Source organism: Monodelphis domestica, chromosome 3 (genome assembly GCF_027887165.1).
Source record: "Monodelphis domestica isolate mMonDom1 chromosome 3, mMonDom1.pri, whole genome shotgun sequence".
Taxonomy (NCBI): domain Eukaryota; kingdom Metazoa; phylum Chordata; class Mammalia; order Didelphimorphia; family Didelphidae; genus Monodelphis; species Monodelphis domestica.
This window is the reverse complement of record NC_077229.1, coordinates 511,093,783-511,106,698: the sequence shown is the minus strand read 5'-3', so window position 1 is coordinate 511,106,698 and position 12,916 is coordinate 511,093,783.

Genomic DNA, 12,916 nt, shown 5'->3' with positions numbered 1-12,916 from the left:
CAAGACTTTTGGAAGAAAAACCCTATATATTTTGTGAAGACATTGGATATCCCGTTTCACTCAACAAATACTTGTTTGGTGTCAATTATGTTCAAGGCACTGTTTCAGACAGTGAAAAATGGTGAAGTCTCTGCCATTAGGGAGTGTACAATCAAGTAAAAGAATGTGGCAGATGAAAAAATAAGCATAGTACAATGTGACACATGATTTAGTGTGAAAGAGATATCCCGACAAAGTATTTTAAGAACATTTGAAAAGGAAAAGGCCACCTTCATATGAGGAATAGAGGTTTGATTAAAGAGAAGGTATGGCAGAGAGGGGGGTATCGGTTCAGAGGATATAATGACAGTCCAGGATTAGAGGTAATTACTCAAACTAGACTATTGGCCATTGTAGTAAATGTGAGGTGCGAGATACAACAGATGATTGGGATTTAGAATGCATTTTGTTGTTTTTCAGTAATTTTTCAGTCGTGTCTGACTCTTTGTGACCCTTTTTGGGGTTTTCTTGGCAAAATACTGGAGTACTTTGCTATTTCCTTCTCCAGCTTATTTTCTAGATGAAGAACTGAGGCAAACAGGGTGAAGTGATCTGCCCAGAGTTACACAGCTAGTAAGTGTCTGAGGATGGGTTTAATTTCATGAAGATGAGCCTGACTCCAAGACCCTGAACTTTATTTACTATTCCACCTAGCTGCTTTGTAGAATGATTTGTACTTTGCAACTGATTGTCAAAGGTAAGAGTGAGTGAAGAGTGAACAATGGTTTTAAAGCAGAGTAAAAAATAATTTTAAAGTGTTATATGATACCAGTGGAATCATGCGTCGGCCACGGGGGGTGGGAGGGAGGAAAAGAAAATGATCTTTGTCTTTAATGAAAAATGCATGGAAATGATCAAATAAAATACTATAAAATTAAAAAAAATAATTTTAAAGTGTTAAGGCTAGGAAATTGAAAGCGTGGTGATGCCATCCATATAGTTGGGATGAAGAGTAGGTTTTTGGTAGCCAAGAAGCTGAACATGTTGGGTTTGAGGTGCTGGCATGTTGTCTAGATGGAGATGTTCAGTAGGATGGAGGTTGCTTAGTATGTATAGATTGAGATTCATTGATATATAGGCCATAACTGAAGAGTAGTTGATGTCACCAAGTGAAAGAATACAGAGAGAAAAGATAAGAATGCTGAAAATGGGACTTTGGGAGACACCCACTATTATGGAGTGAGAGGAGAAAGATGAATCAGTGAGTGAAGGAAATTGAGGTATCATCAGACAGGTTGGAAGAGAGCCAGGAGAGAGTTTCTGTATTATAGAAGCAAGGGAATGAAGATGAGGAAGGAGGAGGTGGCTAATGATCTGAGATGCTATAGAAAGGAAGATGAAAGACAATTGAAGAAAGGTCAATAGATTTGGCAATTCAGAGGTTATTAGTGATCAATCAGATCATAGACAGAGCAGAGAGGAAGGAACTGAAGCCAGGTGAGGAAGGATTGAGAAATGTAGAAGCAGTCAATGTTAAAACATGCCTTCTAGAAATGGAACAGGAACTGAAAGGAGAGACAAAGGACAATAGATTGAGTAGGGGAACAGAGTCTAGCAAAAATTGTCTATTTTGGGGGTGGGGTGGGGATTCTGAAACATGTCTATAGGAAGAGAGGAAGGAACCAGTAGACAAAGAGAAATTAAAGATAGGGAGAGGGAATGATCAGTATGGCAAGATCCTGAGGGCCAGGGGATAAGAGGGGTAGGGAGCAATAGCAGAGGTGAAAGAAGTAGCCTTGATAACGAAGAAGGCTACATCCTTTGAGAATGGGGGAAGGAAAAGCAGTGGAGTAAAGGGACTATGAAGTTTAGTTCAGGGCAATTGGCTTCAATATTTTTCCCCTAATAGAATTGAAGGTGGGGGCTATCTGTGGAGATAGAGGAGGCTGAGGACTGAGTAGATAGTTTCAAAGTGATTATGATAGGCATGGCATTATACCCTGGGAATATAAAGGAAAAATTTTGTAGGTACTGATTTTTTTGACCTAACTTTTTTACTTTAGTGGCTGGTTGTAGGTAGGCATGACAGAAGATACTGAGCAATGGGGTAAAAAGATTGATTCTGACAAGTACTCTAGAGATATGTGAGCAGGGAAAAACACTTTCAGCTGAGGATGGGAATCAGTGAAGACTTCCTGGGGGAGGTCTTATCAGAGAGGAAGCCTTGGAGGAAGTTTTTGATCTAAGGAACTTTTGTTATGGCAACTCTTTCTCCAAAGCAGATCTACAAAACAATTTCACTTTTGTGTCTGTAGTCACAATATCTAGCAGAGTGTTTAATATAGTTGTTTAATAAATTCTTGTTGACTGAATTTTTAGTTTAAAGAATTACCTGAAGAATCAAGAGGTGCCTTATCCTTGGTCATTGTTCAGGTATTTCAGTCATGCCTGACTCTTCATGACCCCATTTGGGGTTTTATTGGCAAAAATAGTGGATTAATTTACCATTTCCTTCTTTAGTCCATTTTGCAGATGAAGAACTGAGGAGGCAAGGAGGACTAAATGATTTGCCTGGGGTCACATAGTAAGTGTATGAGGCCAAATTTGAAATCATTTAAAATTTTTTCATTTTTAATAACAAATTTCAGAATATCACATTCCAAGCCTTTTCTTTCCATTTTTCTTTGATCTGTTTTACTTGATTTTTAATTCCTTTTGAGTTCTTCCAGTGCTTGAGACCAATTTCTATTTTTCCTTAAAGTTTTTCATGTGATTGCTTGGATCTCACAGTCCCCTATTGATTCTGTGCATTGTTTTTTGTTACCACAGAAATTTTCTAGGGTTAGGAGTTTCTTTTGCTATTTGCTCATTTTCCTAACTTTTTTTTTTCTGTCGACTCGGAATTCTGAAAGCTGATGATTCCCACTCCTCTGCTGTTGGCTTGAAGGGATCAGTACTGTGAATTATTTTGTCCTGGGGCTAGGTTTTTACTGCAATGCAGGTTTGAAAGGGCCCAGTGCTATGGACTTCCAGGCCTCATTTTGGAGTAGTACCAGGATCTTGAATTTCAAGGGATGGGTCAGAGGTGCTCTTTTGTTGGTGTTGTCTGGATCCCAGGATCCTAAAGTTGTCCTATGCCCAGGTTAAGAACCTGGCATAGTAGGTGTGCAGGGGGAGTGGCTGTCCAGCACTCCTCTGTGTGCAGTTTTGCCTCTGGTTTCCTCTTATCTTGTGAAAATCAAATTATATATCTGCCTACCTTTCCACTTGTATTCAGTGGAAGAGCATCTTGCTTTTTATTTTTGACTCATCATTTTTAGGCACTTTTAAATGATTGATTTGGAAGGATTATCAGAGTGGTTTTAGCCTTTGCTCCTATTGAGCCGCCATCTTGGCTCTACCCCTTCAGATTTGAACTCATGAAGATGAGTCTTCCTGATTCTGAGTGCTCTAAGCTGCCTCTATGAGTCAGAGCCAAGATTTGAACCCAAGTCTTCTATACTCTAAGACTATACCACATTCCATGTGCCATGTGGATTCTCTTAAAGGAAGATGAGTCTTCTAAAAGTTGGAGCTGATGAGAAAGTACATTCTAATCATGGGGAATAGTTTGCTCAAATACCTTGAGGTGGGAGATGATACATAGAGTTTCTGAGGTATTCCAATTTGGGCTAATGGGATTCAAATTTGAGAGACAATACTATGCTGAAATAACTCACTACAATATCCAGATTATGGAGGAAGGGGAGTAAAACCAGAAGAGTGATGATCTGGGAGGGTTTAGAGCTTAGAGGTCTTCAAGAGGTAGAAGAGCAGGTTCCAGAGAATGATCTTGAGACATCATTTAGAGGTTTTAAAATTGAAGCTAGTTCACTTTCCCCCCTTTATTTTAAGGGAGAAATGTGTGTGTGTGTGTGTGTGTGTGTGTGTGTGTGTGTGTGTGTGTGTGTGTAGGTTAGTGGGGGATGTGGCGGAGGACAGAATTTGTGAGCCAAGGAGTCTTCAGCTTTGGGTCTGAACTTAAGAGATTCTTACTCTTTCCCAGTTAAGATGAAACATGTAGGTGGTTTTCAGCCCTGAATGCCCTCCCTACCTTGGCAAACTGTTAAGCCAAGTCTGTCAATGAGATGAATTGGATAAATGTTTTTGGAGATGCTTTGGCCACAGGATTGTGCCATTAGTACTTGCAAAGTGTGTCTAATTTATTTAATGGCTCATAATGACTTGAAAATGGCTATAATGACCTATTTGCCCAGATTTCCTGACTGCTTGGGCCATTTGTGTAAATATGCAATTATGTCCCTGCTGTTAGGGCTATTTTGGTTTGAAGATCACTTACCTGGCTCCCTCAGTCAATGGCACTAATATGGGTTTTGTTTGTGTCCCTGGGATGTTTGCCTATTAAAAACCCTGAAATAACCATTAGTTATAGGAAGAGCAGTTGCATGGAGCCTGGCCCTGCTATTTTTATCCAAATTACGGAGCCCACCTGCAAATGCTCATTTTTAGAAAAAGGAAAAATGTCGGAGAAGTCTACAAGGGCATTTATGGGTCTGTTTTATGTTTAGTTTTCACCTACCCCCAAGAACATTTGTATTAACTTTAAATCTTTTCCAGAGTAAGAATATACTTATATCCTTCTAGTCATGTGCTTGCTCCCAAGAGCTAGACCAAAGCATATTTTTTGTCTATGCCATAATCACCTTACCTTGCCTACAATTTGGGATTTTCCAAAATTATTGCCCCCCCTTTTCTTCTTTCTAAATTCTGGAAGAATGCATACATTAACATTCTAAAGGATGTTTCTGTAACCATTTCCTCCACTTTTGTCTGTCTGGGATACTAAGAATACACAACTTTATTTAATTGTAATGCATTATAATTTCATTGGTCTTCCCCAAGCTTTCTAATATGCATTTGCTTCCATTATATTCAGCATGGATAAAGCAATGGGTCTGGATTCAGGAAAACTTGAATTTTAATTTTGCCTCAGACACTTTTTAGCTTCATGATCCTGGGCAAATCAAGAAATTGCTGTTTGCCTCAATTTCCTCACCTGTAAAATGGGGATAATAATAGCACTTAGCTCTCAGGGTTGTTGTGAGGATCAAATTTAAAAGTGTTTAACACTGTGTTTGACACATAGTAAGTGCTTAATAATTGCTTTATCCCTTCTTATTTTGTCTCTCTATGGTTATCTATTCATCATTGTCAAATTGGGCAGTGGCCTAGAACAGAGTCTAGAGTCCTCTTTATTTATACTCTAGGGATGGGTTTTTATAGTCTTCTCTCTACCCTCTTGATGTTCAGTGTACCCAACCAGAAACGATAATGGAGTTGTGATGATGAGGGATCCTTTCCAATGTAAATGCCAGGGAAATGTGCCATCCTTAGACTTCTGAATTCCCTCAGTTTCTTTCTACTTACATTAATACCTCAGTGATTCATGATTCATTCCTATGGGTATTTTCTCCACTGACAGACAGACAAATCATAAACCCTTCATCCTCTATGAGTTCCTGTGGCTAAAAAAATCATCTGATGGCTAATGAGTTCTAATGATGGCTAATGAGCTGGTTCTTGGTCTACAGCTATATTGTCCATCACTGGAACTATATTCAGAGGCATCACAGCTTAGTAAGACTTGGAATAAGTGACTTTCCACTGGCATAATGTTTGAGAACCCAGGCTTAATCATCCCACACTTATCAAGGGTCAGAGTTGGACTTGAGTGGAGATTTCCTTAACTTATTCAAATAAAACAACAGTTCAGCATTGATCTGCTGCCTAAAAGGAGAATGGTAAGTCTGGGGATAAATAGTAAAGCAGAAGTTAAACTTCATAAGAAAAAAATTGATATCAGTTGGAGGCAGCTAGGTAGCTCACTGGATTGAGAGCAAAGTCTGGATTCAAATCTGGCCTCAAACACTTTCTAGTTGTGTGACCCTGGGCAAGTCCCTTCATCTCAGTTGCCTAGCCCTTACCACTCTTTTGCCTTGGAACCAATACTTGTATTGATTCTAAGACAGAGAGATGAATGGTTTTAAAAGAAACAAGTTCAATAAGACATAAAGAAAACACTGAAAGGCTAAAAGAAGTTTTATTTAAAGGGATTTGGAAAAAATTAATAATCCTTTTGTAACCTGAGCTCCCTACCATTTTATAAGGCAGAATGTTCTTCAAGATGTCATTGATCTTCTCTTTTCTCATACTTTTCCATATTGATGGTCATATTTCTAGAGCTATGAGTAAAGATAGTGAGAGAGAGTACTTTGCTGCCCTTAATGAAATTCCAGTCATCCACCCAGACAATCCGGAAAGAGCTGGTAGATTTGATTTCTGAGACACAGTCATTGATATTCAGAAGGTGATGGAGAATGGGAGAGGGACTCAAGACAAGCAGATGCTGCCCTATTTTTTCAAAAATGGGAAGAGCTTGCATTTGGTTCCTGGGGAAATTCTAAAGCAGAGGAAGAAAGAAATGATTCTGGATATATACAAATCCACGGGGAGGTTATACGGAGGCAGCACTGCTTCATCAGTACACAAGTCGTACCTGGCTCACCTTATTTCCTTTGACAGGACTATCGGTATACCAGGGCAATATGGTTGATATATTTGCTTAGACCTAAGCAAAGCATTTTAGAGGCACTGGGGGCCTTTTGGCTAGAAAGCTGATCTCAGAGGCAAGAAGACTTGAGTTCAAGTGACAGATATTGGCCATTCATCTCATCTCTGTGTTGAAGCTTTTATTCAGTTTCAGTCATACTTGACTCTTCATGACCCAATTTGGGGCTTTTTTGGGCAGAGCTACTGGAGTGGTTTACCATTTCCTTTGCCAGTTCATTTTACATATGGCGAAACTGAGGCAAATGGGATTAAATGGCTCGCTCAGGATCATACAGCTAGTAAGTTTCTGAGGCCAGATGTGAATTCATGAAGATGTCTTACTGTCTACAGGCATGATAATCTATCCACTGTACCACCTAGCTTCCCTCTCTGTAGCCAGACAATTTTGTAAGACTATGAGTTGCAGAGAAGATAACTGATCTGCATTGGTAATGGGAATTTGCTCAATGCGAGTTCTGTATATCATTGAAATAACAGATATTGGGGTCATCTGGGTGGCTCAGTGGATTAAGAGCCAGGCCTAGAGATAGGAGGTCCTGGGTTCAAATCTGGCCTCAGACACTTCCCAGCTGTGTGACCCTGGGCAAGTCACTTAGCCCTCATTGCCTAGCCCTTATCACTCTTCTGCCTTGGAGCCAAAACACAGTATTGACTCTAAGATGGAAGGTAAGGGTTTAAAAAAAAAAAGAAATAACAGATATTGTTTAAAAAAAAAAAAACAACATTTGGGGGACATCTGGGTAGCTCAGTGGATTTGACAGTTAGGCCTAGAGATGGGAGATCCTAGGTTCAAATCTGGCCTCAGACATTTCCTAGCTGTGTGACCCTGGGCAAGTCACTTAACCCCCATTGCCTAGCCCTTACCACTCTTCTGCCTTGGAACCAATACAAAGTATTGATTCTAAGATGGAAGGTGAGGGTTTAAAATAAAAAAAACAAAAACAAAAAACCCCTTTGCTAAAATAACATACTATTCTTGTGGAAAAGCTTTATGAACTGGTCGATAATACCATAATACAGATGCAGAATTGACTGAATAATGGGGGTCGATGTTATAAAAAGCTCAGAATTAAAATGGCAATGTGGTCTGTCTCTAGAGGGGTGCTGAAAGGAATTTCTATTCTTCCACCATTTCTTCAGTGACTTAAATGGAGATGTTGATAGAATCCTTGCCAAATTTGTGAGTTCTACAAAAATTAGAGGGATAGCTAACACACTGGATGACAAAGTGAGCATCCGAAAAACATTCTGATTAAGCTATAACATTGCACTAATTCTAATAAAATGAGGGATAAATTCAAAGTTTTATCCTTCAAGTAATCAAATTCATGAGAATAAGTCAGGGTGAAGCAGGAGTTTGCCTGAAAGAAATCTGGGAATTTTAATCATGCCGTATGAGTTCAATATCAGTTAATAATCTGATGAGTCAGCCATAACAATGAATAAAAACTTGTGCTGCATTAAAAGGGGCGTAACTTCCAGGAATCATTGAGAGTTCTATTTCATTCTATCATAGTCACCCCACATCTGGAGTTCTGTATTCAATTCCAGGTGCCACAGTTTTGGAAATACAAAGTCTTGAGTCAGTGTCCTATCAGGAGTATTAAGGTACTCAGGGATGTTTAGCATGAAGAAAGGACTCGGGTTAGATGTGATAGCTCTATTTAAGAATTTGAATTGTTAGAAAATGGATTTGCTCTTATGAAAGAGGGATGAGACTTGTTTGTTCTGTAATTGCTCTTTCCCAAGTTATCAATGGCATTTTTGTTGCTCAGGCTAATGACCTTTCCATATTCATCTTTCTTGATCTCTTTGAAGCATTTGATGAATTCCTGGAAATTCTTTGCTCTCTGGGTTTTCAGAACACGACTTTCTCTTTGTTCTCCTACCTGTCTGACCACTTCTTCACAGTCTCCTTTGCTGGATTTTCATCCTAAGTCATACCTACTAATTGTGGATATATCCCAAACCTCTGTCCTGGGCTTTCTTTTCTCCCTACATTTCTTATTTGGTTACTCTGTCAGTTTCCATGGGCTAAATTGCCATTTGTATGCAGACAATTTCCAGATCTATATATCTAGTTTTAGTTTCTCTTTGTTTTCAGCTCTAGTGCCATGTTATGAATTACTTCTTGTATATTTTATATTGGATGTCTTGTAGGCAAATTGAATTCAACATGTTCAAACAAAAACTCATTAATCTTTCCCCTAAAACCGATCAATCTCCTGAATTCTCTACTTCAGTGGAGGATATCATCTTCTTTCTGATGGTCACCCAAGTTTGCAACCTTGCTATTGCTCTCAATTCCTCATTTCGACTCATCCTACAAATCTGATTAATTGCCACATCTTGACATTTCTATATTCACAACATCTCTGATATATGTCCCTTTCTTCTCACACAGCCATCACCCTAATTCAAACACTTAGTACCCATCACCTAGATTATTGTAATAGCTTCATAATTGGGCTCTTTGCCTCAAGTGTCTCCTCATAGTAGTCATTCTCCACAAAGCTATTAAAGTGATTTTTACTAAATTCCCCTTGATTGGGTCAATCCTTGCCTGCTCAATAAACTGTCTTAGTTTCCCAGCACCTCTAAGAGTCAATACAATTTCCTCAATTTGGCATTCAAAGCCTTCCATAACCTGACCTTCTCTTGCCTCTCCGAATTTTCTTGCACCTCACTCTTTTATGTAATCTGAAATAAAGTAATATTTCCTTTCTTTAAAAATTTTTTTTATTTAACTATTTTTCCATGATTACATGATTGATGTTCTTTCCCTCTCCCTTCCCAGAGCTGACAAGCAATTCCACTGGGCTATATATGTATTATTACTCAATACCTATTTCCACATTCATTCATTTTTTGTAAGAATACATAATAAATAATAAAAACCAAAACCCTAATCTAATACCCATAAACAAGTGAGAAATCAAATGTTTTCTTTCTGTGTTTTTACTGCCAGTTCTTCCTCTGAATGTGGATAGCGTTCTTTCTCATCAGTCTCTCAGAATTGTCCTGGATCATTGCATTGCCACTAGTGGAGAAGTCCATTACATTCAATTGTGCCATAGTTGATCAGTCTCTGTGTACAGTGTTGTCCTGGTTCTACTCTTTCCATTCTGCATCTGTTCATGGACGTCTTTCCAGCTCAGATGGAAATCAAACAATTTATTGTTCCTTATAACTCAATAGTATTCCATTGCCATCAAATACCACAATTTGTTCAGTCATTCCCCAATTGAAGGGCATCCCCTCATTTTCCAATTTTTGGCCACCACAAAGAGCGCAGCTATGAATATTTTTGTACAAGTCTTTTTCCTTATGATCTCTTGGGGGTATAAACATAGTAGTGATATTGCTGGATAATATTTTCCTTCTTCCAGTTACTAACATAACAGCTTTTTACAATCTTACCCTTTCCTATCTTTCCTATCTTTTCACATTACTCACCTCCACGCTCCAGTATGGTCCACTCATATTGGCATATTTGCTTCTTCTATCTCTGTGCCTTCATACTTATGTCTGGAATGCTATCTCCTCATCTTTACCTATTGGCACTCCTGGTTTCCTTCAAGAATCAGCTTAAGAGAGATCTTTCTTCTACATGAGACCATCTAGTCCCTAAAACCTTTCCTGATAAGGTAACTTGTTGTAGAGCAGTCTATGGGCTTATTGTCTCAATCTGAACTTCCATTGGCAGACTGGGTCCAGAGGGAGGATTCCTACTTTCCTCCTCAGGATTCTTTGGGGAATTATGAGGGTCTAGAAGTGTGTGGGAGTGATCCCCTCAGTGCACTCCCTGATAATTATCATCTGATATCTATTAGTCAGTCAATCTTTGTTAGTTTTTAGAAATGGCTTTTTATTAAGACATTATAGTAAAATTCATTTTTAATGGCTATTTATTATGATAGTAAAAACAGCTGGTATATACTTTGTTGCCCAAACCAGAGGGCACATCTTTCTACAAATACATAAAAAGACCAGAGCGTTCAAGTGTGTTCAAGCTTAGAGATCACATGTAGCAAAGGATAAATCCTACTTTCAGGAAATTCTTATTTCTCTTTTTTGTTCTTCCCTTAGGCATAATATAGCCTTTTAAAATTGTTTTTTGAAGCCCTCTGCTCAGTTTAATTTGTCTGGTTCTTGGTGCAAGTACTGTTGTTGTGTAAACATTTCTTCTTATGCTCATGGAAAGTCCAAAATCTCTGACCTTTCAAAGATGACCCTACACCTACAGGAAGTGATGCAGAGTGAAAGGAACAGAACCAGGAGAACGTTTTACACAGAGACTGATACACTGTGGCACAATTGAATGTAATGGACTTTTCTACCAACAGCAATGCAATGACCCAGGACAATCCAGAGGAACTTGTGAGAAAGAAACACATTCAGAGGAAGAACTGTGGGAGGAGAAACACAGAAGAAAAACAACTGCTTTATCACATGGGTCAATGAGGATATGATTGGGGATGAAGATACTAAACGATCACCCTAGTGCAAACATCAACAATATGGAAATAGGTTTTGATCAAGGACACATGTAAAACCCAGTGGAATTATGTGTCAGCTATGGGATGGGGTGGGTGGAGGGGAGGGAGAGAACATGACTCTTGTAACCAAGGAAAATATACTAAATTGACTAATTAAATAAAAATTTCAAAAAAAAAATAAAACTGATGGATGTCAGCAAAAAAAGAAATGACCTTACAAAAAGCTCATACTTGTGATTGGTGGGAAGGTGAGGACCCACAAATTCTTCTCCTGCTCCTTCCTCCTTTTCCCCTAAAAGTGATCTCCTTGTAGGGGCATGACTGGAAAGCTTTCCTACTATGTTGGCCCATAATCCATATACTTGATTATGGACTAGAATCCTGTTTTTATCCAGATCTTACCAGATATGACTGACTCTTCAGCCAGTTCAGGCATATTTCCTATGCCATTTTGGGAAACTTTTTGTTGTTGTTGTTCAGTTATTTCAGTTGTGTTTGAGTCTTTGTGACCCTGTTTTGTGTTTTCTTGGCAAAGATACTAGAATGATTTGCCATTTCTTCTTCCAGCTCATTTTATAGATGAGGAAACTGAGACAAACAGGATTAAATGATTTGTCCAGAGTCACACAGTTAATAAGCACCTAAGGACATATTTGGACTTAGGGAGAGGAATCTTCCTCATCCCAGCCCCAGCACTAAGCACTGTGCCACCTAGCTTCTCTAGAAATATTTTGTTCTTTCTAAATTAAGAACTTTTCAAATAACCTACATTTTGCAGATCAGTTCTATAGATATATTCTCACCTGACAAAGCTGTCGAGGTGTAGTCCATCTTCGGAGTTAGTTTAAATAGAGTGGAATGATTGATTCAGTTGCAACCTACTCTTACATTTATATCTACTTTGTATATGTCTTACATATGAACAAGTTCTCTCCTCCACTGGAATGTATACTCTTTAAAGGCAGAGACTTTTTTTTTTGCTTTTGTCTTTGTGTTTCTAACATTTAGCATAAAGTTTAGCACATAGTAGGTACTTAAATACTAAATTGATGGATTTAGTCTCAGAAGGTGGAAACAGGAGCAAGTTGGAGGTGGCAAAACATATATCAAATTACTTCCCTCTTCTTTCCTCTGACATTGTCACCTTTGACTCTGCTCCAGACCTTCAGAACCTACTGCCTCGATTAGTACAGTAGCCAGTTTGTGGGTCTGACTTTCTCACTCCCCATTCTAATCCAGGTGCAATCATGTCACCACACTACTCAGTAAACTCCAGTGGTTCCCTTTTGCCTCCAGAAGCAAATACAAAATGATGTGTTTGGCATTCAAAGTCCTTTAAAACCTAGTTATACCTTACTCCCCAACATGTACTCTGATCTAGAGATACTGATGCCTCGGCTGTTCCACAAACAAGATCTTCCATCTCTTGACCCAGATAATTTCTCTGACTGTCCCCCATGCTTGGAAAGCTCTTTCTCCTTTGCTGCAACTGCTGACTCCTCTGGCTTCCATTAAATCTCTACTAAAGTACTACTTTCTATAGGACACCTTTTCCAGCTCTTCTTAATTTCTGTTTCCCTCTTTTCAATATTTCCGATTTATCCCATACAGTGCTGGTTTTGTATATACAAGTATCCCTTCACATTGCAGTTTTAATACAGCACTGGTCAGCATAAGAAATTAAATGGAAATTTTGAGGGAATTTTGTGGAAGCTGCATACAATATGCAAAGGCAAACAGATGAGGCAGAAAAAGTTTAGAAATTCAGAAATGCATAAAATATATGTATAGTGCTATGCAATATCAAC